This window comes from Arachis hypogaea, chromosome 20 (genome assembly GCF_003086295.3).
Source record: "Arachis hypogaea cultivar Tifrunner chromosome 20, arahy.Tifrunner.gnm2.J5K5, whole genome shotgun sequence".
NCBI classification, from domain to species: Eukaryota; Viridiplantae; Streptophyta; class Magnoliopsida; order Fabales; family Fabaceae; genus Arachis; species Arachis hypogaea.
This window is the reverse complement of record NC_092055.1, coordinates 108,720,995-108,726,418: the sequence shown is the minus strand read 5'-3', so window position 1 is coordinate 108,726,418 and position 5,424 is coordinate 108,720,995. Positions and strand designations below refer to the sequence as shown.

Genomic DNA, 5,424 nt, shown 5'->3' with positions numbered 1-5,424 from the left:
ATTTATGAAGCTTTCCCCTTTTGGAATAAATGCTAAGACTTCCATCACATAATAATTGTGTAGCAACACCAAAAGCAACAATATCTATTGCACCAAAACTTAATCTCATAACAAATCCCAAAAAAAATTTAAAAAAAACAAAGTATTTAAATTTTTTGTATCTAAAATTCTAGACTTCAATGGCTCATTTACTATAAATAAAGAATGTAAATAACAATTGATAAGAAATTGTCAATTAACCATTGAATTGAATTTACTAACCAAATAGCACTACAAGAAATTACCAGATTAATGACTGATTTAGCAACCAATATTTCTTGAAAATCAGTTGCTATCAGCTTAGTGACTGATTCTGGTGGTCGGTAAAACCTTGGTCGCTAATATTTAGCGACCGGTTTTTACCAACGCCACCTGACTCATACTAAATAATTTCGGTCGCTAAATCGATTGCTAACAAGATCGGTCGCTGAGGTATTCGGTCGCTCAATGGCGACTAATATTTTGGTTGCTAAATCGGTCGCTAATTTTTTGGTTGCTAAATTAGTCGCTAGTAGCTAATTTCAAAATTTCAAAATCGGTCGCCAAATCAGTCACTACTATTGCTTCCTAATTACAATTATTGAAAATCAAAATGAAGGCAAAAGTGAAATCATATAGAAATAAAATGGAAAATAGATTCTAATACAAATAAATATATTTATGTATACTACATATATGTATTGAAAGAAAAATGAAGGTAGAAACAAATCCACACAAATACAACAAATTTATATTTATGTATACTATATATATCTGATGCTGCCTATCTTTGATAACTGATAATGACCTCTTCAGCTTCCTCCACCTTTCTTTTTCTATCTCATCACCACAAAGTAACAGCTTCAGTGTCAGGTCTATTTTGTTATTGTACACTTCTTCTATTCATCACCATAAACCCTCTGAAATAATAAGAGCAAACAATGAATAAAAGCAAATCACTAAGAAGGAACAATTTTTGGGTCAAATAACATTGCAAAAGTGATGAATATGATACCCCATTATTTGAAAAGTTTAGAAAGCGCAAAACGCACAAAGCACCAAAGAGGCCAGTTTTCAAAATATATGTTACTAGCCAGAGTAGCAGACACAAGAATTTCTCGCCATTCTTGATGTCTGTGAAAAGCGGAATTCAAATACTCCGCTTTGGTTAGTGCTTAGTACTGGAACTCGTGTCCTGAGAGAAATAATAAAAGAGGAAGAAGAAAAATAAAGTGGGATTCTAAGTATTCTTTACTCTTCGACCTTTATGTGCAAAATTCATCCATCTCATTATTTCTTTGAAAAGTTCCATCATTACGTGGAAACAAACAACCATATATTTCTTCTCCTTTTTTTTCTTTTAATCCAAAAACAAATAATGCACAATATCCTTCCTTTATCCATTGAAATCCACAATATAGTAATTTTCATTATTTTCTCCTGTGCGCACCTCAGTAAAAAAAACCTCAGTTAGTTGCAACAGACCCCTCTTACTACAACACCTACAACTCTCACTCTCACTCACTATATATTATGTTCATTCATTTCTAAAGAGAGCTACCTCATCACAAACAACTTTTTGCTAAAAAGAAAAGGGATGCTCTTTGTCTCCTCCTCCTAATAAAATAAATCAATAAATTATGCCATTGCAACCCCCTTGTGATCTCTCTCATAATACAATTTCATTTCAGCGCTCATGCTACTTCCTTCTTTGTGGATATTAATACAAGAACTTGTCTTAAGTTTTAGAATGAATACAACCAATATCATATTTCTGTAACAAATTTGTACACATGGCTGATGAATATTTAAGTAATTCACCTCAAAGTTAAGTTAATTTCGTATGAGAAGAACAGACCATGAGTTTTCTCAGCAATATTTAGCAGCCCTAGAAATTCCATTTCTGTCTTCTATTGACAAATAAGGTATAAAAATTATGAGTTGCGAATTGGTTAGACATAGAACTAAATAAGAAACAAGTGGAGTTGTAGCAAGCAAACCTGTTCAGCAGGGAAACTTTTAAGAGATGATCATAGGGAAAAAACTTCAAGGAAGATATTTTAAAAATTGGATGCCCCAAGTAAGATCCAACACATTCTCGATCAGTTATAACCAACAAATGTGATCCTAAAGGCCCAGTAAAATTTAGCAACATCAAAATGATTAGTCAATATATTGAAGTCTATAGTCAAAAAGCAATGCATTGAGTCCTGGAGAAAAAATTTGAAATGCAAACTACAGCTAGAAAATCAACATGCTATGATCAAAATCACAATTATACAGACAAAACATGAATTTATCCAGAAAAAAAAAAGAAAGAAAAAGAAACAGACTCTGAAAAACAGGGACGGGTGGAGTAGGCACCTATTGGCTACTGCATAAGGTGTAAAGATATAAGCAATATTGGTATTTATTTCCTTCCCTTTAATCTTATAACTTAACATTATACCGCAATCATATCAAACAAAGATAAATCCTACAATAAATCAAGATGTTCAACAAATAAAATGCATCTTAGGTTACTTATAAACTTTGTCCGTGACCTAAGATTGGGACTCAGAGGGCACTTGCTATGTTTGTTACTTAATATCAAGGCATAATATATATACATAATGCAGGAATTTTCTTATAAATCAATAATAATACAATACATTACATTACCCTGTGCTTGCTTTTTGATGCTAGAAAGAATGGAAATGGTGGTTGAAGGCGAAGCAAGGATGAGAGCCACCATAGTAGTATACTATGATCTATCTCTCCCGAAGAGACCAGCTGGAGCATCCACATCTCATGGAGGTTCCATTCTCTTCTTCTACACTCTTGTCTCTCAAAGGTACTAACTAACAACAAATTAAACAAAATCACTTAGCTAACGATGATAAATTAAAACACATGCATTTTATAATTATTAGTTGTGACATCATCATCAGATGTGCTAAACAGATTGACTTATCTTGGTGGACAAGGAATGTGCAACATGTATTCTTGGTCTTCAAAAGGGTACTATTTAATTTCTTCCTAGAAAGCTACCAAAATTGCATCCAAAGTAACTGTAGTTAACATATGCAGGAGTTACAGAAACGGATGTGTGGCAAGATTTAACAGAGAATGATTTCATTTACACGACTAACGGCCATGATGAGTATGTTCTCAAAGGAACGTTACTCATTCAACCTTCTCATACTCTCACCTCCTTTGACGACACATTAAGCTCTGATGTCGATCATGCAGACTCTTCGTCTTCATCCACCACCGCCGTCAAGGTTTACCAGGCAAACGCATGCACCAATGCCACTAATGCTTCCACTCAAACCGACAACAGGAACCAACTTGATGCAGTGAGTGATAATAATGACGGAATTTCAATTTCAATTTCTTGTTCTGGATCTGGATTTGGTGATATAAGAAACCAGAAGATGGGTTGTGAGCATCAAATATGTATTAACCTTTAAAAAATATAAATTTTAAGGAGATTTTTAGAATGTACCTGCCTAGAACAATGATGGCGAAGAGAGAGAGCAGAGAAGAGGCACAACGACGACTCTGAGAGCAGAACCACAAACAAGAGAGAGCATAGCAAAGAAGCAACTATTACCTCCAAGCTCCAGTTGTTCAATTTGTTCAGAATAGATTAAATTGATCATAATAGGTGAAAAAGCCCTAACAGAGTAGATGAAATTGATCGTAATCTGGAATAGAGAAGAGTACCTGCTTGAGAAATTGATGAAGACGACCGCGATAGTGCCGAGATAGACAAAGGCAATGGCGCCGCGAGCTAAATACGACAACAACGACAGTGACGGTGCAAAAGACAACGCGACGGTGACGGCGCAGAAGACAACGACGACAGCGCCGAGATCTCAAAGATGAAGGCAGCGGTGTAGCGAACTCAGTGGACGACGAATACCTACGAGGAGAGGTGCTTCTAGTGGTGGTTACATCGGTAATTGTGTGAGAAGAAGAGAGTGTTGTGGGTGAATTAGGGTCAGAAAGGATGGATTAAAAAATTGTCAACCACTATAGTAACTTCGATTTAGTGACCAAATTAGCTACCAAATTTTTCCACCCTATTTATTCTATCAGTTGCTAAATAGTGACCGATTTTGCAACCAATCGCTTTAAATCAGTATTTATATTTGGTTGCTAAATCAGTCGCTAGTTTAACTATTAGCAACCGATTTAGTGACCACTGGCTTAGCAACCGAATTAGCGACCAACCATTTTTAGCTTCTTTTTTATTGGTTGCGAAATCGGTCGCTAAACAAAAAAATTGCGACCAATTTTGTGACCAACAATTCCAAGGGTTACTTCCTCAATTCGGTTGCTAATTCGGTCGCTAAGTTAAAAAATAGTGACCATTTTAGCGACCAACTTTGTGTTATTCATATAACAAACTTATCGGTCGCTAAATCAGTCGCTATTAGTGATCGATTTCTTTGGTCACTAAAATCGGTCGCTGAATATAATTTTAGCGACCGATTTTTTTCTAGTACTAGAAATTATATATCGGTAGCTAAATCAGTCACTATTAGTAACCACTTTTTTTGGTCGCTAAAATCAGTTGCTATTCTGATAATTTCTTGTAGTGTAGAATCAAGGACATATAACCAAATTAAACATAATTATGTTAATTGCACTAATTGCGTACATAAATAGTTCTCACCTTTATGAATCTAAATTGACTTCTTTCTCTGATGAACAAAGTACAAGAGAGACAAGGAATACAAACAAAAAAAGTACTAGTATACTAATATTTATCATTATATGTAGCAACATTATACATGTGATCTAGAGCCTACAACAATTCCAAGAATAAAATATTACATGGTGCATATGCTGTAGAAAACATGATGAAAAATCTAAAATATTTATAAATGAAATTACAACTAAAATAGATGAAAATATTTATTTTAAGATACTTCAATCACATTCTGACTTGATACATTTGCTACAAATTAAATTTACATACTTATTAAAAGAAGCAAGATAAACACATCTCTATTAAAAAAAATCTCACTTGATTTTCTGCCATAAAGTATAGTAGTATTTGACATATATAACTTCAAACAACAAGATCACATTCATCCTTTTCTAAGAGCTCTTAACAAAATATTTATTAAGTTTTGCAAACCTTAGCTTCAAACTGAATATATTACACGTGTTTTAATCTTAAGACTGAAAGTAGAAAATGAAAGAAAAAAAATGAGGCACACAAACATTATAAAATATAATAGCATTGAAGTATTTCATCAAACACTAGTTGAGAAAAAATATTCTTTTAACATAATCATATCTCAACAGATTTCAACACAACAATCATTTAGCTAAAATAGAAATTGGACTTGTAACAAACACAATCATTATAATTAGTGACAAATTTAAAGTCATTCACTTTGTTTTAGCTGC

At 33.6% G+C, this 5,424-nt stretch overlaps 1 long non-coding RNA gene across 10 annotated transcripts; it reads right to left on the bottom strand.

The window, feature by feature from the left end:
- Nucleotides 1–632: 632 nt before the first annotated feature.
- LOC112785263 (uncharacterized) lies at nt 633–4,060 on the bottom strand. 10 transcript variants are annotated; one of them, XR_003194202.3, is made up of 7 exons: nt 3,727–4,060; nt 3,506–3,561; nt 3,209–3,405; nt 2,680–3,044; nt 2,019–2,145; nt 1,840–1,928; nt 633–938 (listed from the first exon to the last, which is right to left on the bottom strand). It is a non-coding gene; the product is annotated as an uncharacterized lncRNA (long non-coding RNA). The 10 variants fall into 10 exon arrangements; XR_003194201.3 differs by having other exon boundaries at nt 2,680–3,068; nt 3,506–3,620; nt 3,727–4,054; XR_011878794.1 differs by having other exon boundaries at nt 3,506–3,620; nt 3,727–4,054.
- Nucleotides 4,061–5,424: the final 1,364 nt, after the last annotated feature.